The following is a 21,448-nucleotide window of genomic DNA, read 5'->3' on the forward strand; positions in this document are numbered from 1 at the left end:
TCCTATTCAAACATATAAATATACAAAATTCGGATGATTGAATAAACATATTATTATACATGCTTTAATTAAGTTTATTAAAAATAGATAGATTCTATTAATTATGTCAAATTCAATTTGAGGTTATCTCAAATACATAAATTTTAAGTGAAGATGTTGACCTACCAACCACTTCTTTTACATCACTTTTCATCTTCTGAAATTTTGATTACTTGTACTTTTTTTTTCATATATATAACTTAAATTTATATAATGGGAGATACAAGATGAAGTATTCTAGGAAAAGAATGTTCATAAAAATAAAATTAAATATTCAAATTCTATCCATTAGATATCCTAAGAAAAATTAGTGGATTATATAAAATAATTAAAGGAAAGAAGAGAATGAATATATATATATATATATATACATGAATTCGTAATGGATTTTTTTAGTATAAACTAATACATGGATTAAATTAAAAGAATAACTCAATATTGATAATTAATGAAATCATCTCGAGAAATATTGAACCTCCCATGAGAAAAACATTCCAATAGCTGTGTTGGAGTTAAGAATTTTATTAAGTGGAGATAATAAATTATTAATATAATTCAAAATTTTAGTACGAAATCTAGGATCATGAGTAGATTTTTTAAATTAATTTTAATATGATTTTACTTCCAATATTGTTGAGTATTGTAAAGATGACTAGGTTTTTTTTAAGTAAATTTAGTTGCTTCAATACTTTTTAAGTATCTTTCCATTTGTTAAAATTACAAAAAATAATTTTTTTAAAAGTTAAAACCATTGTAATCATATATATATATATATATATATATATATATATTAAAACATATAATATTACCTAATAAAACTTACATATAATTTTATATGTATAATTTATTTTAATGAAGTAGAATAATTTTAAATATGCAACCAAGTAAGCATCTTTTTCAATTATTTACCAGATGATTTAATCGATGTTCAAAATTTTTAAAATTAATTTTATTTAAGTCTTTCAAATTTCAATTTGTATATAAACTTTATCCTAATTTAAACCATGCAAAAAAACCAACTCATTCTTATCATCAATATATTAAATTCAAAATTCAAATACTATCTTTTAAAAGACATTTATTTTTAAGTCAAATCAATGTGGTTTTACTAACTTTTAAACTTTTTCTCTATATAGTACTTTAACTATTTAGATTAATTATTTGTTTTAATTTATTTTAAGTACCATTACATATCATAAAATTGACAACTCTATGATAACAGTGAAGATATGTTCAAAGAGGTGTTATAAGTTAAAGGCTTTAAAAAAACTATAAATATTAAAATATTGACAAAAAATATAATTTATGTATATCTCTTTTAAATGAATTTTTTTAATAATATACATATATATATCTTCTTTAAATTTGAAAATCATATATATTTTTACTATTTATAAATTTCCTATTAATACTGTTATATTTGTTTGTTTTTTTAAGTCAAACATATTATATCATCTAATATATTATTTATTTATTTATTTAAAATATACTTAACGATTCAGGATTTCATATATTTAGGTTAGTCAATCATTGTTGTCTATTGTTCTTAATCTGTGACTGAACTTGCATTAAAGTGCAAAGTTAGATATGAAATATATTTTCACTTCTAATAATCACACAACAACTATATTATTTTCATTTAAATTCTTCCTTTTTTTAACATAAATTCTTAATTATTTTCAACTTTTTTAATGTTCTGATCAAGATTGTAATTTACTTAAAGTATGTAAATTTTTTTTTGAGTTAGTTTTATCTTCAAATATTATTGTTTACTTCCAATACTTCTTTTATTTGCTTCACATTTCTTAATTATTTTTGACTTTTTTTTTGTGTGCGTTTTGATCAATATCACAATGTTCGAACACTAGAATAGCATCTCGAGGTTTTTTTTTTTTTTTTTTGTTATGCCCAGATTTTATAGAATAAAAAATTGGTTTAACGTACTTGATCATTTGCAAAATTTTTTGTGTTATATGTCCAACTTTGTAAAAATCCTAGTTAAATGTCAAATAATCGGTAAGTCATTGATCCTTCTATTTCTTATTTTTTAGGCATATGAAACTTTAAGATAATAATTTTTTTATCATGTAAGTACTATTTTTTATTATAATCATTATACTAAATGAAAAATGGAAAAACTAGAGTAAAAAGCATAGTTATTATTACTATACTATATTTTTATTTTAAAATATCAATATTTTTATTTTTATATTAACACATTTTTCTCAAGCCCAAAAATAATAAATGAATAGTACACAAGAATATTAAGCCCCAAAATATTATATAACGTGGAGGTAATAATGGCAATTTTTGCTTAATCAATAAATATTTTTCAAGTAAAAAATTTTTAGATTAATTTTTTACTGGTTTGTAACTTGAATATGTGTATTTAAATTATTAATCTTGGAACTGCATTAGATACGAGAGAAGGATATGTTGTAAAGGAATTTTCTTCGCATCCAAGGTAATTTCTTATTTATAAGCAACATAAAATTTTTCATTACATATTGATATTTAGGTACTGACAGGTATTTAAATATAATATTTTCAATTTATTTGTAATAATAAATTTTAATTAATAATTTTACAAAATTAAAGTATCTTGATTAATAAATAAAATTAATTCTTGAATTGTACGAGTCACATATTAGTACATTATCTTATGTACCATATGGATACTTACATGGATAACATATATTTTTGACACATAAAATAATAATTTAATTTTAATTCTATATCAAATAATCCTATTCAATTAATTACTTAATTTTAAAATAGTTGAATTTTTAAAAAATTAGACTAATTCAAAAATTTTAACTCTTTTATCTTATTAAATCAGATAAAATTTATCTCAAAATACACTCTTTCCAAACATATATTTATCTCTATTTAATATCACATATGAAAAAGCCTAAACTTATACTATATATTATTATCTTTTTCAAATGTCAAAATTTTAAAAATTAAATTTTGCTCAAATTATTTATTACAGATTAAATTATAATACATATTTAAAATTAAAATTTCATATTTTTTTATTCAAAATTTACTAACGATGTAAATATATCCTTTTGAATTTTAAAAACCTCAAAAAAGATATGTTTACCTTCATGAAATTTCTCAAAGCAAACTTACATATAGTAAATTAATTATGCCATTCATGTCAAACCATCACTCCCCTTTGTTCCCTCTTAAATGAAATTCATTTATTGTTAATGGTGTCATTATAATGGTTCATAATAATTTATTGGTCAATAATATTGGTCATTATATATTTAAGATTTTTTGACAAACTTTTTTTTAAAATGTTTAATTTTGCTATGAAATGAAAGTTAGATATATGTATCACTTTTATATGGATCATAATTTTTTTGAAGCCTATATAATCATATGACAAATGCTAACTATATGTATATAAAATTTAATTTAATAAAATTGCTCCATGCATTGCACATGCCGTAAAGTAATTTTAATTAAATTACAAAATCACAATACTAGTTTATTATTTTATTTTTATTTTAGTTTTAAAATAAATATTAGATTTTTTTTAAAATTCACCATCATTCTAATAGAATTTAAAAGATTTTTATTTATCAGTCACACATTCATAACTATTTGAGAATTTATTATTTGAAATATATTTTTATCATATCACTTTATTTATTTATTTTATCATTTTTACTTTTTCTTAAAATTTGTTAAATTTTATGATAAAATTATTATTATGTAAATAGATTTTAATTAACACTTTATTTAATAATTCTATTATTATTTTTAATGAATACCCTATCCTCTAACAAATTTAAATTTTAAGCATGCATATATTCAATAAATATATAAAACATAAATATAAATATAAATAAAAAATAATTAAAAATACCAAAATAGGTTGGTCAAATACCAATCAACGGTTCAGGCATGGTTCAGGTCAGTTCAAGTGGTTTTGGAATGGCTCAAGCATGATTTAGGTGGTTTAAGGATGTTTCAGTTAAATAGATCCAGGATAGTCAGATGAGCAAATCGTGGGTCAGGCACGCAAACCTCAAGGTCAGGTCAAATTGGTGCATGAATCCTCTCATTTCTGAAATGACGTCATTTTTGTTTTTTTTTTTAAATATTATAAAGCAAAACCTTTTTTTTTTCATTCATTTCAACACTTTACAAAAAAAATTTCAAAATCTTTTAAAACCCAAAGGCCAACTTCAAAACCAAATATTAATGGCCAACTATCATTGCTATGACCACCAATTGCCATCTTCCTTTATTGGCTAGTCACTTTTTAACCATAAAATTTCATCGTTTGCTCTTCTTGACCTATTCGTCTCAAATCTATGCTAGGTTTTGACCAAAAGGCCTTAAACAACCTAGATTTGAACCAAAATGTTGCTACTATTTTCCTTTTAAAACTCCCATTTCGTCACTTAAAACATCGGCGCTTTAAACTATATCATTCCCCTAGGCTTAACCATTCCCCTCACCAAAAACTAAGCCTTAAAACCACTTAGAGCATGCTTAAAATGAGACGTTCTTTTTTTTCTCTTGTTTTTGTGATTTTAGTTTCTTTTATGTTTATTTGTTGTGGTTCCCTTGCTGGGGATATGGCTGGTAGGCTAGGTTGTTTTTTTTAGATGTTGTATTTTGGGGTTGCTGGTTTCTTGACCATTGGGTGGAGTTGATGGTGGTGGCAACAAATGATAGGTCTAGTTATGATGGTATAAAATTCACAACTACTGGCTATTGTACTATTCAATAGGGAGTGGTATGACTTGTGGTGATAGGCGATGGTTTAGGTAGTGGGTGTTGGAATTCCTTTTTTTGGCTTGATGGTTAATAGATTAAGGGTGGTTGCTAAAATTGGCCTTTAAATTTTTTTCAGAGATTGAGCTTTTGTTCAGGTCTTTTAGCACCAATTTATCAAATTCAAACTAAGACCAAATCCCTTAATTTTAGGGATTTCAATCTCTATTTTCAATTGATTAGGTGGTTGGCCATGAAAAATAAGGGTGATAGATGATTAGAGCTTAGACTTTAGCTCTTGTTGATTTTCACCTCTATAGCAATTTCTTCCCCCTTTTTTTACTTTTTTTTCTTAATTAATTAATAAAATAATATATATAATAATTGAACCCAACATGATCAAAATGCCTTAAATTGGACACATCAAAATCTCAAAAGTAATTCGAGAACAATATTGATTAATTCGGACAAAATTAAGTATCTATAACTGTCCCTCTTTGCACATTTTTTAGAATAAATATTAGAGCAAAGATAAAAAGATAATAAATTTATCTAGATAGACCAATTTACCACAAGTCACAAAACCACCATCAAATACAAACAAATCACATGAAAAACTCATAAATATACTAAACCTACATTAGAATGAATCAACTTAGACACACTTGAAAAGTTTTTTTAAAAGAAAATCACATGAACAAATATCAACAACACATTATCTTAACCATATTTGAATTTCATTTTTTTATTTTGTTTTAATTTAAAAAGGCTCAATGACTTTTGAAAATAGATTGAAACGAAAACTCATTTCATCAGAGGCTTCAAACTTTTAAAATAAATTACGATAACTCAGAGATTATGCATAGAGGACTTAGACTATATTCCCAGAGGTCTTATAAATCTTGACACCAAAACAAATTTAACTCAAAAGACTTACGAATCTTACTCGGATTTAGTACTAAGCTTAAAGGTTTTACAAATTTTGACACTTATGAATACACCTCTAAACAAAGGTTCCACAACTTTAAAATTCTTATCTCAAAAATTTTCTTTAAACAAAGGCTCCACAACTTTAAAAATGTCATCTAAAAAAAGTTTTTTTAATCCAAAGTATTGAAACTTTAAAAAAAATTTCATCTGAAAAAAAGCTTACAAGGCATTGAAACTTTAAAATTTTCATTTTATGCCAACTTAACTGGGTTTAAAACTTATTTGTGCCAACTAAATTATACTTAAAACTCTTATTTCTTGCGAACTTAACTGAGTTTAAAACTTTATGCCAGCTAAATTAAGCTTAAAAACTCATCTCGTGTCAACTTGATTGGGCTTAAAATTTTGTGTTAGCTAGATTGGACTTAAAAACTCTTATCTCATGTCAATTTAATTGAGTTTAAAGCTTAGTGCCAGCTAGGTTAGGCTTAAAACTCTCATCTCTTGCCAACTTAACTAGCTTTAAAATTTAGTGCAAAAATCTCATATTAAATCTTATATTAAAAAATCTCATTTTTTCAAAAAAAAATCTTGAACTTTTCTTTTTTCAGAAAAACTCTTTTCATTCTTCTTATTTCCTGGATATCATGTATCTTTTTTTATTTTAGGGCAACTTTTCCTTTTTTTGGACAAACTCTTCTCTTTTTCTTTTATTGATACTTTTTCCTTTCTTTTCTTTTTCACTTTTTTTTCTTGACAAACTCTTTTTTTTCTTTTGTTTTTTCTTTAACAAACTTTTTCCTTGATAATTTTTTATCTTTTTTTTTTCAAAACTCAAATGAATGTCCATATTTCTTATTTTTCCTCAATGTTTACAAAGTTGACAAATGTAATTATGATGCAAATGTCTCATCTCAAGGTAAATGGTGAAAATGTGAATATCTCTACATCAATGCAAATGATCACAGATGCAAAATTATTTCTAGTAATTAAAATGCAAATGTCTTTTCCATAATGCAAATGTACCTAAAAAAATGTAATTACAAAATTTTTACTAGTAAATTTATTTTCATGATACAAATGTTTCTTACAAATACAAATACTAATGTTCATATAAGAAACAGATGCCCCATAAGTATATACACAAATTTAAAAATTATTTTTTGAATGCCCCAATATAGATGCAAACATCAATATTTAAAATGGTGACGTAGATGCACGTCGAAAGATGTAAATGCTAAAAATACCCCTTTGTGAAATTTTTTTCTCAATTTTGCTTCTTCCTGGTTACCCATCAAATAAGTCTTCAACTTCGTTTTAAAAGGATCTCAACTTACCATTCTCTTTTTTTTTTTCACCTATTTTCATCTTATTTCTTTACCAATTTCTTTTTTTTTTGTCTTTTCAAACAAGCTCACTTGATTTTCCTTTCATTTTTCAACACACATTTAATTTTATTTCATTTTTCACATGCAATAAACAACACGAACTTCGAACTCAATTGCAAAATTAAAAAGACAAACCATTATGTTCTTTTTATAAAAAAATTCTTTTTTTTACAATATTAATTTTTCAATGAAAAATATTTTTTCCTATTGAATCTAAACAGATCGAGAGGTTCTCAGAATTTGATAATTTTTTTACACCAAACATGATTTTCTTATTCTTCACAAAAATATGTGACTGGCCACTCAAAATTTTTTAAAATGACTAACAAAATTGCCCTCACATAATTAAATTTTACAATAAAAGATAATAAAATGTCCAAACAAATGTAACTTTTGAATTTCTTGAAAATTGACATCTCTTATTAGAAATGAAAGAGGTGACAAATTTCTTTCTAAATGGATTGGATGGTTTAGCACATCAAGGTTTCAATTTATTCAAAAAGGTTTCACAACTTGAAAGGAACAAAAAATATATATACTCTTTCATCTAAGCTTACAAATAAAACATGAATTTTTTCTTAAAAAAATTTGAATCCCTTGAAAAATCATGACACTCTCTTTAATCTCCAAATATGACAATTTAAAAAATGTCAAGACTAGCAGTGATAGGTTCAAGATTTTGAAATGTCATTTAGGACTGGAAGAAGAAAGTTCAAATTTTCAAAATCAATCCCTTTAACGGATTTCAAACTTCCAAAGCATTAACATTCTTGAATCTTTCAAAAGTATGAATTGCTTCATAATGGCTTTTTTTACTTGTTTAAGCATAAAGATTGGCTTCAAAGTTTTCAATTATGCTCTAGATTGCCCCATTTTGGGGTTTTCAGCCTAGAACCACATTTTTCTTATATTTTTATGCTTTTTTCTTGATCGTTTAACCACATACTTAATAATCCAAATTCATCCAAACTATGTTAATGGTTTAAACCTGTAGTTATAAAGTGAAAAAAAGATAAAAAGGTCATAGGTTTTATTGTGATTCCACGAGAGAAAGCTCTTCAACTCAAGTATTCATGTTTAATTGGAATGAATTTTTCAAAGCATATGATGTAGGCTAGGACTTTGGTTTATGAAAAAATAGATAAATGGGCCTAAAATAGACCATAGTGTAGGCACTTCATAATATTTCTTTGTACTTTTCCCATGCATCATATAGTGCCTCACCATCATATTGTTGAAAAGTTGTTATCTCATTCTTCATCTTTATCGTCTTGGCTGGTGGGAAGAACTTATCAAGGAACTTATAAACTAAGTCATCCCATGTTGTAATTGAATAAAAAAGGAGTGAACACAATCAACTCTTCGTTTTGTTCTTGAGAGAAAATGAAAACAACCTTAGTCTTATTGTATTGCCAGAAACTCTATTATATTGAAAAGTGTCACATAATTCATGAAAGTTAGAGAGATGAAGATTGGGGTTGTCATGTGGTAGTTCGTTAAATTACACAAAAGTTTAGACCATTTATATGATTAAAGGCTAAAGGTTTTAGCTTGGATTATCGATTTTCAAATGGATGGTTGGAAACTTTCAAGGTTGGGGATAACATAGTCCCTAAGTGTTCTATGACCTTCAGCTACTGCATTCACTATTGGGTTGGTTGTTTGCTCACGTTTAAGTTACCTAAATGTTCTTGCAATCTCTTTATCAAATAGGGCTAAATTAACACTTCTCAATCTGCTCATGCAAATAAAGAAAAGATTAAAACAAAATAAAGCAAATAAAAGTAAAAAAAAAAATCTAAATTATAAAGTAAAAAGAAGTGTTATTGATATTGGTCTTCTAGCACTAATATAATACCGACAAAGGTACCAAAATCTTTATTGTTGCTTTTTAGACTGTATGTGCACATGTCGCATCCAAGTAATAAGAGTGATGAAGTAGAGTATTGTTCCTTCGAAAATTATGTTTTTAGTATGAAACCAACTACCAAAAATATTTTTTTCTAGCTTTATATTTAGTAAATCAAAATAATGAAAGATTGATGAAAAAATAAAAATAAAGGTGCTAAAAACGTAAGACCCGAATGTCAAGCTAGCTAATTAGTTACTTGGCAGCAATGAGGCCTGGGGGAATATACAAAAGAAGAAAAAAAAGCAAGATCGAAATGTAAATGAGATTTGAAAGAGAATAAATTGTTTTGTAAAAGAAATGAGTGTTGGCTGAATGTAAAAGATAATATAATCAACAATGGAAATGAAAACGTAAAGCTTTTAAAGTAAATAAAAATGCTTGTGAAAGAAATAGTGTATGTGAAAAATAAAAGTAAAAAAAGCTTTGAAATGAAAATAGAAACTTGGATCTATATTGAAAATAAAAGAAAACAAGAATTTAGGTCAGTCTATCATTCTAGTCAAAAAAAAATAAATATAAAAGAACTTCTTAGAAATTACAACTAGAGAGAAACTAAGAGAAATAAAGTAAAAATTAGAGCAAAGGACGATTGGATGATTTACAAGTGAAATGGCATATTCTATTTATAATACAAAAGGCGACCTAGGGGGGATGAATCTAGACAATCCTACTTTAACTTAAACTTATTTAAGATTGAGATGTGATCTTGAATTTTGAAAGAAGTTTGGTCAAATGTGAGAAGCTTTTAAAGGTTATGAATCTTGTGTTGGTTGAATGAGACTCCTTCATTAGTCTATTTGTGTTTCCTTGCTTAGGTGTCCTACCAAGTCAACATCTTTTTGAAATTTAGATGAGATATTCGGCTAAGTTGAATTCAAAAACCATATTTTCTTGATTTGTTTCACTTGAATAGAAACTCTTCTGAATTTAAAGAGTCTTTTGTGCATAATAACTTTTGCCTTGGCCAAATAAAAATTAATTATCGATTGGGCTTTTGGTTTGTTACATGTTAGGTTGCATGATGCCAACTTTGCATAGGTTTAGCTTTTTTTAGGTGCATGGCTGAATTGAGCTTGTGAATGAGCTTCTTATGCCATGGCCGAATATTATTTTTCAATTTTGCATGAAGTGCATGGTTTATGCATGGCCACCTTCTTGCCACCTTTGTATGGTTTACATGGTTTATATTGTTTACTTCCAAGTTGACCAAATTTTTCATACAAATCTAACAATAAAGATTTTAACACATTAAAGCACCAAATTCATTAAAATTTTTATAATTTTAAAACTAAATGGACTTATAAAAAATTATATTTTCTATAGTTATCATTAAGATTGAGACAAGAAACTTTTGTTTAACCTATTATTTTTTTATTTTGCTAATTTCCACTAAACTATTTTTTGAAACATTTCACTAGATTTTTTTTTCAACATTTTTACTAAACCAGTTAAAGTTTTTTTTTTTTTTTTACTATTCAACACATCAAACTACTTTTTCTTTTTTTCAAAATTTACACCAAATTATTTGAACCAATCTAAAATATATTTTTTAATTTACCTCTTTTTTCAGTAAAACACAAAAAATAATATGATTTTTTTTGTTTTATTTTTTCTTTGATTCTTTCATTCACACACCTCAAAAGCACCTTTTTTTTTCTTTTTTTGCTTTATTTTTCTTTATAACAATAACAAAGAATTAAAGAATACTCTTTTTCTAAATGAAAATATTTCCCATTTTTAAGGAAAGTTAAAAAGAATGAAAAAAAAACTTTTTGAAAATAATATTTTTTTAAAAATCTTATTTATCTCAATTTAAGAAAATTTCTTTTAGAAAAAAAATTGATAAAGAAAAAAACTTTTCATTTTTTAGAACAAGAAATAAAGAACAATAAAAGTTTTCTTTTTTTTTTTGAAAGAAAATATTTCATTTTTTCTTTTTTAAAAGGAAATTGTTTATGAATAGAATAAAAAATGAAAGAGAATTTTTTGTTTAGTTTTCAATTTTAGGGAGAGACATGAATAAAAAAACTTTTTTACAAAATTTAAAGGCACTCTTGATAGAAAATATTTATTAATTTTTTGTTTTATTGATCTTTTAACAAATAAATTATTATGACAAAGATAGGGTTTCTTCGTGTATCCTAATTTTTGATGTCCTTTATAGAAAGGACTAGATTGGCTTTACTCAAGGTTGGTTCCGTACAATTTGTTATATGTTGGGTTTGGACTTATATTTATCTAAAAGTTCCCAAATTGCTTCTCCTAGCATTCACACTAAATTAATAAGGCACATTGATCCTCACCTATCGTAAGTTATAAACAAAAAATGGATCAACTTAAGTGCAAGTATTTTACTTGCCATTACAAAAGTTAATATCTCACAACAACATAAATACTTTAATTCTTTCTAGAAGATAGAGCTTATGAATGATATGAATATGTCATTTTGTGTTTGGGAGAATATAACATTACAACCCATGCCCCAAGCATTATTAATAACAATATATATAAAGCATAATAATAAAAGTAACATGGAATAAATAACATAATTAAAATGCAAATGCAAGCAAAAGAATTTTTTTAAGAAAAGTACAAAATCAAAATTGAAGAAATTAAAGTGAAATATTAATTAACACTATTAAATTACTACTAAAGATAATACATGATTAATTTTTGGCTTAATTTTAAAAAAAATCTCTAGTAGAGTCACTAAGTTGTTATAATGATTTTGTCTGAAGATTCGACCGCTAGACAATTTTTAAAAAATAAAAAATCACTAACAATCTTTTTGATTAGATACAATTGATGATTTAATAAAATTTATCCTTTTTAATAAAACTTTAAAATTAATTAAGATTTATCTAAAAGATAATTTTTTTTGTTTACAAAAATAGTTTGGGTTTGAGAATACAATTACAAGTGAAATAATATTAGCATCCTTAAATCACCTATTTTCAAAATGCTACTAAATAATCATGTGTTATCATTTTATTTTTATAAAAATGGTTTTACTTTTGATATTAAAAAATAATTTCCTTAAATCTTTTATCAAAGCTGTGCCTTATGTATAAAATGTACATTTTTCTGAATGAAATCTAGTATGAAATGGATGCAAATGATTGTGTTAAAACATGGTCATAAAAATAATGCAGATGCATACAATCAGACAAACAACATAGTTAGTTCCATGGATGAAATGAAAGTGATGTTGATGCATAATGTTACATATGATAAAAATAATACACAAAGTTAAGCAAACAAAATGATTAGATAAACACCCTTTTTGTGTCCTAATTTCAGGGTATATCTATCATTGGGTAGAAAGAGCTCTATCCTAGGTGTAGGCACTCTTAAGGTTCACTACATGTGGTTTTAAGATCAAAGTCTAAAGGTCCTCAAATTGTTCCTTACATCCTTGTCCATCACAGACTAGTAAGGCACCATAATCCTCACCCATTACAGGCTACAAGCGGAAAATGTTCAATTTGAGTGGGAGTATTTCGCTAGCCACTGCGGAGGCATTAGACCTCACGAAAGCAATAGGTACTTTACTCCTTCCTAGAGGGACGGAGCTCGGGTGTAGAGCTCATGTTATGCACATGCACATGAATGACATAATTAATAAAGTAAATAAACAAGAATGAGTAATAATACATATATACAAAAGGGTTCAATTTTATTAGGCTTTTGGATAACACAAATTATTTGCTGGCCTGACTCTCAAGGTCCCCAGCGGAGTCGCCAAGTTGTGCCTAACGTCTAGATCCGGAGATCTATCGCTAGACGTTGACTTTTAGGGAGTCGCCACCAATCTTTTTTATCTAGGTGCGATTGGCCACCTAAAGAATCTGTCCTTTAAGGGAACACCTAAGCTTAAGGGTCTCTAAAAGAATAGGTTCAGGTCTACAAACCAGAACAGAGTTCGGGAGTTCGGTTACGTGTGAGGAAGGTTATAGCACCCTCACAACGCCCATCAAAAGATGGTACCAGCTTAAATTTGTATTATCCAAAAAGCCTTAAAATTTTACCAAGTAATTAATTATTAGAAACTTTTCTCAATTGACTCTAATACTTTTAGCAGAAAATTGAGAAAATTCCCTCACCTCAAGAGTATGCAAGAAAAACTACTGTTTCACTTACAGAGGCTCCGTTGTCGGATTATTTAAAGAAAAAAACAAAATCAAAATTAAGATAGAAAGGAAGGAAAGAATGATTTTTTTTTTTTTTTAGGGAAAATTGATACTTTCAACTTTTCCCTAAAAATATTTTTTGGAAATTTCGATTTTCAAGGAAAATTGATACTTTCAACTTTTCCTCAAAAACCCCTTTTTTGAAAATTTATTTCTAAGAAAAATTGATACTTTCAACTTTTCCCCAAAAATACTTTTTTTTTTTGGAAATTTATTTTTCTTTTAAGGAAAATTGATACTTTCAACTTTTCCCTAAAAATATTTTATTTTGGAAATTTATTTTTCTTTTAAGGAAAATTGATACTTTCAACTTTTCCCTAAAAATATTTTTTGGAAATTTATTCCTAAGAAAAATTGATACTTTCAACTTTTCCCTAAAAATATTTTATTTTGGAAATTTATTTCTAAGGAAAATTGATACTTTCAACTTTTCCCTAAAAATATTTTTTTAGAATTTTTTTATTTTTATTTAAAGAAAATAAAATAATAAAAAATAAATAAAAAGAATATTACATAAACCTAATCTAATAAATAAAAAATAAAAAATAAAATAAACAAATAAACAAAGAAATAAAAAAAAATTCAAAAAAAAAAAAAAAAAAAAAAACCTGGAGCGGCTCGGATCGCGGCTCGGCTCGGCTCAAGGAAGAGAAAACGGCTCGGGGGAGCGGCTTGGCGGCTTGGCTCGGCTCGGAGTGGGCTGGCACGCGCGGGTCAGAAAGCGGGTCGACGCCCGGGTCGGGTCGGGTTACGGCAAAACGCGCGGATCCTCTGATTAACTTAAAGCCAAAACGACGTCGTTTTGGGAGGGTATAAAAGGCAATCCTCTTTTTTTTTTCGGCAGAACGCTTCTCCCTCTCTCTCTCTTCTTCTTTTTTTCTCTCCCTTCTCTCTAGAAAATGAAGAACACCGGTGCCGGATTCTGGGAAAGTCGCCGGAATCTGGAAATTTCGCCGGAATTTGGTCGGAAGTCGGTCGGTTTCTGGGAATATTCGCCGGTTTCTGGGATTTCTCGTCGGAAACTGGGCAGGTGGCCGGAAACTTCAAAATTGGTCGGAATTATCGCCGGAAAATTCAAACTTGGCCGGAAAAATAACCGGAATCTGGAATTTCCAGAAATTCCCAAAAAAAAAAAATTCAAAAAAATTCCCAAAAAATTCTCGATGATTCCTAGAACTCTCCTAAACCTTTTCTTAGCCTTCTACACTCTTCTATTCGTCTTTTCCCCTCAAATCAGTAGCTCAGGCTCACTGTTTTCTGTGTCTTGCATTCTGTTCCAGAGTCCCTTTTATAGGGATTGATCAGGAGTTCCTGATCAATCCCAATTTCTCCTTGGACGGGAATTCAATCTTTGAATCCCACTGGACTCTTCTGATTGAATTCCCATTTCCAATGGGATTCTTCAGCCTTCAATCTCAGCCCTCCAAAATCAAAATCAAATAAAATAAAAAACTAGATAATTAGAGAAGATAAATCAGCAGATATTATAGGATAAATAATAATAAAAAAAATATATCAGATATATAATTAGATAAGTAAAAATACAAAAATGAATAAAATAAAAAGATAAAAAATATATATATATATACATAAATAATAAAATACACATAAATACTAACAAAAAATAAATAAATAAATATATACATATATTAATACATAATAATAATAAATAATACAATACATAAAATACAAAAGAAGAAGAAAAGAAGAAAAAAAAATACAAGATAAAATTGAATTGGGTTTACCCATTTGGGCCAGGTCCAATTGATTTGGGCCGGACCCAATTGGGTGTCTACAAAAACTATTTTTAATTCTTTTCACCAATTTCATTTTATTTTCTTATCATGTCTTAATTTTAAAAAATGGATTTTACCTTTTATTTTTATTTGAAAAGCAAACAAGAATATGTTGTCTTGAAAAGTTCTCATAACATTCTAATACTTTGAAAATATTATGAGAAATTTTCTCTTACAGGAGTTTTTTAAAAAAATTTATTCCAAGTTTCTTAAAATCTCATTATTCTAGGCTTTTGTTTTATTATTTTTTTTTTTTTTCAAAATTGAACATGTATGCACAAAATGAAAACAACAAAATATAATGTTTATAAATTGATTTATACAACATCTTTATTATTTGTTGTTATTCTTAAATTATAAAAATTTACTTTTTAAAAGGATAAAGATATTTTTTATTAAAAATTATTTTAAATATCTCAACACTTTGATAGTATTTAAAAATAATTTTTTAATCTAAAGATTTTTAAAAAATAATTATTTGAACTTTTTAAAAATCTCATCTTCAAAAAAATCTCACAAATTTATCAAATTAAAAAGATGGAGTGCATATACCTTAAATCTACCATTTAACAATTTTTTAGAAAAAACTTAACTTTATCATTAATGTCTTAAAATTTTAATTTTAAATATGCAAATCAATCCCTAAAAACTAAATAAAAGGAATAAAAATTAATAAAATTACCAAATCAACCCGGTCATTTGCTCAATCTGTGCTTATGAATGGGCCAATGGCATAGGTCAACAGGTTTAGCAGCAAGCGAGTCAATACACTCGGGTTGGGTCGGACGTAATGCAAATCCCGTTTCTTCATTTTTTACACATTATAAAAATGAATTTATTTTATTTTATTTTTTCTATTCTTTTCTCTCTCTTAAAATATAAACACTCCAACAATCTCTAAATAAAAATTGAGAATCTTTTCAAATAGATTGTGTTTCGAAATTAATATGGTAGTTTTCATTAATAATTCATAAGTTTTAAAAAATATTAAATCGATTTAATAAAAAATTAAATATAAATTCTAAAGTCAAATTAATTTAAATCTTCGGATAAAATTAATTATTTATAACGGTGATGATGATGATTTTTAGATATTAAGAGTGAAGATAATTAAAGAATGGAAAAGTTTTTAGTAAAGACTTGATTTGTAACGGAGTATAGAGCACCTGATTTTCCTGGGAAAGTTTGGCACCTGAAATCACTGTATCCCTCATGGAATTGGGTGGGTCCAAACTCAAAAGTCACCGTCTTTTCCAAGCCGTTTTTCTTTAATCATACCAAACAAAACTATAGTGAATGATTTTTTTTTCTTTTCATTATATTAATTTTGAACAATAAAAAAAACAGAACATGAGTAATAATGTTTTTAATTTTAATAATTGAGTTAGACAAAAGGTGGAGTGTTGATTATTAGTTATACAGCTTTCTTTGTTTTTTTTTTATATATATTACAATGGAAAATAATGAAAATAAATAAATAAATCAAATGAGATCAAGCAAAAATTTTTTATAAGGAGTAAAGATTTAAGATTATCTAAACGATGCCAAAAAATATTGTCTTGAATATTTGTGATTATGATTAAGCCGCATCAAACTATCTTAACTCTGGTATATTTTACTTTTGGATAAGTTAAATTTTATTCATCCAAAAAAATAGCAGAGTTTACTATCAGAAAAATCACAATAAATAAGAAAAGAGTACAAACAAATCAACTTAATAATGTTTCTATTTGCGTCAGCTCTGAGCTAAGAGATAAAACTCTTAAATCATAAGAAAGAAAAAAAAGAATAGTCAAGAGTAAGGATTAGAAATATTTTATACGCTTGCACTTCAATGTTTAAGTCAAAAATCGATTATAAAAAATTAGAAAGACGGTAAAATAAAAAGAAAGTAAAAGAAAACAAGATAATTAAATAGTATTTGAATGATTTTATTTATAGATGAAAGATAAAGAATTTATAAGATAAATTGATAATATAATCAAACTAACATAATATTATACATATTAAGTCGATCTAATATGTCAAGTCGGTTTAAAAATAAAAAATACCCTTAATTATTTGATAACAATTTTTAATAAAAAAAATAATCATTTTATCCTTTGGATCCAAAAATATCTCTACCTGTTTCATCAAGATCCCAATTATGCCAAAGAAGTATATTTGGAGAATTGGCAGATGTAAGGTGAGAACCATATAGCCTGTATCGTACTGCATCTTTCACAAACTGCAAAATGGAGCTACTGCAGCCATTATGTTGACAGAAAACTCTCTTTTTTCTTTCCTTCCGCACACCATAAATAAACACATTTCAGGCTATTTTAAAGATAACATGAGGAGGGATTTGCCTTTGAAATTAGTTTTGATCCAGATGATTTCATTTTGCCAGTCATGCACTGGCCTTTGAATCCCACGGAGCTGAAGCACTTGCAACCAAATTGGTTTAGTGAACATACATGTGAAGAATAGATGATCCTTAGATTCAACTTCTAATTACAAAGCAAGAATTTGGTTCTGAAGGAACACCCCATTTGCATAATCATTGTTTAGTGGGAAGTTTAGCAAGCATTTCTTCACCCATGCTCAGAAGAGTATGCATGCCTGATTCCAGGATTTTTAATCCTCAAGCCCAAGTCCGTCCTCTGATTTTGGTATGCAAAGATGCTGCCAAACCGATGACCATGAGCCTTGCCACTTTACCTTCCCAAAAGAATGCAGTACAAAGTTGCACCACTTTTTTAATGACTTTTTGAGGAAGAATAAAATTTCTAAGCCAGAAGTTCTGCATACTAAAAATAACTGACTTGACCAACTGCTGCCTTTCTACATACGAGAGATTCTTGACAGCCCAACTTCTAACCCTATTGGTAATTTTATCCACAAAGGTTGCACAATCCTTTTCGGACAACTTTCGTGTAGAAAGTGGAGTGGTACTCCAAGATACCTTACCGGAAGTGTGCCAAGTTTAAATTAAATAAGGCACAAATCATCATCAGAAATACCAGAAGAATAAATTTCACTTTTCGAGGAATTAAGTCGCAAGCCAGACAATGAATAGAGTTTTTATAAGATGCTATGAATGGCTATAATGGATGAAGGTGTACTTTTAGTGAAGACAATAAGATCGGCAGCAAAACATAAGTAGGTAACATCAATGCCCTTACATCGAGGGTGGTAAATTCAATTCCGTGAGATTAAAACTAAAAAAAAAAAAAAATACATTCCGATAAGCAAGTTTTTAAAATCTTTTTACCATAAAGCTTTAAAGGCTAAAGTATATAAAAGTTTCGAACAATAATTAAAAATTTGTTTATGTTTTTATTTTTTTATTACAATCAATTAATTCTTTTAATATTTTTATGCATTTAATTAAGTTTTTATTTGGATAATACAGTTAATTTTTTTATCAATTAAAATTAAATTTCACATAATATTAATAAAATAGATAAAATTTGTTCACATGATGCAATTGAAACTTAAATAAAATAAACTTTTTTTTTTTTTTTCCTTTCCCCTTTCTCTAAAATCTTTTAAAGGATTCAATTAATTGTAATTTTGAGATCGATTGATTCAATTTTGTTAGTTGACTAGATTTTGTCTAATTAAAGATTCAATTAAGTTGAAATAAAAGATTAAAAACTCAATTAATTGTAATAAAATGTTAAAAACATAAATAATTTTATAATTATAATTCATAGGTAATATTTTTGACCTTTTAACCAAATTTTAACAATCTTCTAATTAAACAGTACATTTTAAAATATACATATGCATTTTAGACAATAAAAAAAAAAGGGAAAAAAAGGAGTAAGGATGAGTCCGGCTCTCATCCATTATTTTTCTATAAATTACTTTTTAATACTCTTTAATCATTATTTATAAACATGACAATACATAAGTAATTTTATGGGTGAATTTACACATATGAATGATGATAATAAATTGATAAATAATGAACAGATAGATAAGTAATGGAGAAAAAGCCCAAGAAGATACTGATGTTATAGCATGTGCTTTTATATATATATATATATATATATATATATATATTAATACAAAAAAAAAATCTGCTTAAATATTGAAACTCCCAAAATTTATATGCGACAAAATTGTACCCAAATGAAGGTGGGTGTCCCAACTTCTAATCCTAAGCAATATGAAGATGGTGTCTCACAAAACATGGATATAATATATTTCAAAATATATATAAAAGAAGAGACGTATTTATATTAATGTAAAATGAAATAATTTTATATATTTATGGTCCTTGATTTTTGTTTAATTTAACAGTTGATATAATTTATCATTTAAACATAAATATCTTTATCATTTAAAATTTTTTTTTATCCATTTGGAAATCTCCTTGTTTTGCTCTCTCCATTTCGATCAAACTAAAGATATTTTATATCCTTGCATTTTTTGTTTTCTACATCTGTCATTTGTTGAGCCGGATTCCTATGCACATATATTTGTTTTGCTGCGACAATAATTTATCAATTATTAATTTTTATTCCTCTGTCATGCGTAACAAAATTAGAAAATGGGAAGCAACTCATAACAGTCAGTTATTTCGGCTGTAATATGTTTTGTATGTCCTTACATGTTAGCAAGAAATCAGTTTCTATATGTAAAAGAGTACTACTAAAAATGAAATACGACAATGGAAAATCTTAATAGGTAAATTCGATAGAGAAAATGCAGATATTGTGGCAGAAAGTCTTCCTACTAATATAAGTTGATTGATAAATTTCTGTAATTTGAAAACTTTTTGTTTATTTCCTCTGAAAACTTTTTTTTTTTTTACACAAATGGCAAGAAAATCATTGAAGGAGATGCAGATCACCTTGTAAAAAAAACTTTAAAAAAAGATATTCATATTAATTCTATGATAATATTCAGAATCAAAAAATGAATTTAACTTATAAATATCTCATACATTTTTGGGATTAGCTATCTCATTGATATTTTAGAGGATTTCCATTTTTATTTATATTGATCAATATTTTACACAATTACAATAAAAAATTTTAAAAAATAAAAATTTTGGAGTGAAAATAAGTAGAAGTGACTAGTAAGCAGTTTGTCAGTTCAGTTCAAAAACCGAATTTGTCTACTATTTTTTCATGGATTTTGGATGGAAAATATCATACCATTTTTTAAAATATGAATAAAATATATTATATTATATATATTTAAAAATTATTAAAAATTTTTATTAATTTGATCAATTTAATTATTAATTTAAATATCAAAAATCAATTTAATTAGCTGATTATATCATTGTTTTAACAATCATTATTAAAACCGAACATACTGAATTGATTTGACTGAATTTTGTTGATTTTATTGGATAAGCCGGTTTAGAACTGACTCTACTCATCTTAAAAAATGAGAAACCATAAAATTTGAATAAACAAAACTATGATTTTTCTAAAATTGCAAAGAAAAATCAACATTTAGTTTTTAAATTAGACACTAAAAAAAATATAAACAGGACTTATTTTATTGATTCTTGTTCTTTTTCTTTTTAGTAATTTCCTTAAAAATGTACTTTTGATTTTAATTTATTTTCCAATAAACCAAACAAAGAATAAAACATTTTAATTTGGAAAAAGAAATAATAATGATTGAAAAGGAACAAGGTCTGTTTATGATGATGAAGATTGAAGACATGAAGTGTTGGAAACCTAATAATTTGAATTGAAATTTCCTACAAAATTTCAATAGAAATGACCCACTAATGCTCCCTTGAAAATAAACATAGCATGGGAAATCACCAGCAGCAAAACTATTAGTTGCAAATTACTGTTTCAAAAATCAAAGTATGAAAAAAGTAGGGATGAATTTGATTTCAAATTGAAGGGACCCAATTGTAGGGGCCTGCAAATATTTTGTTCTTCTTTTGCCAAAGATCACATTATCCCAAAGGTGAACAATTCATCGACAATCACGTAGATTGTAATTTATCAGTAAAATATAAAATTTGAATTTTATTAATCCAAAAGCAATATTTAAATGAAAAAAATAAAAAAGTTGTGTGCAAATTTCCCTCTGCATTTTTATTTATTTTCAGTTTTATCCCTTTATTAAGATTGTTTATTTTCATTGTGCAATTTGATTTATATGGAAGTGGCAAAGTAAAAAAATGCATGTTCTTTGCTAATAATTTCTCATTTAATTTTTTTTAAAAATAATTTGAATTATGTTGGAATCCTGTGTGAAAGGATGTGATAGTGATGGGCAACTCAATGTATTGTAGTATATCTTTCAATAACCGATAAATTTAAAAGAAATTGAGAAATTAAGACCAATAAAAGTTCATATATGTGAGTTGTTAGAAAATAAATTTAAGTTGATTTTCCACGTGCATGGGAAAGCTCTCTGAAACTGTAGCCTTACATCAACCGAAAAGGCCAACATTTGTGGCCATCAGCCATCCCTAGTTAAAATTGCCTG

General features: G+C 26.4%; 1 non-coding gene across 1 annotated transcript; it reads left to right on the forward strand.

The window, feature by feature from the left end:
* The first annotated feature begins 8,252 nt into the window (after window positions 1–8,252).
* Window positions 8,253–8,358, forward strand: LOC149515028 (small nucleolar RNA R71). The gene has a single exon (XR_016327914.1). It is a non-coding gene; the product is annotated as a small nucleolar RNA R71 (small nucleolar RNA).
* Window positions 8,359–21,448: the final 13,090 nt, after the last annotated feature.

Source organism: Durio zibethinus, chromosome 14 (genome assembly GCF_047325235.1).
Source record: "Durio zibethinus cultivar Kanyao isolate XHJ-2024 chromosome 14, ASM4732523v1, whole genome shotgun sequence".
Taxonomy (NCBI): Eukaryota; Viridiplantae; Streptophyta; class Magnoliopsida; order Malvales; family Malvaceae; genus Durio; species Durio zibethinus.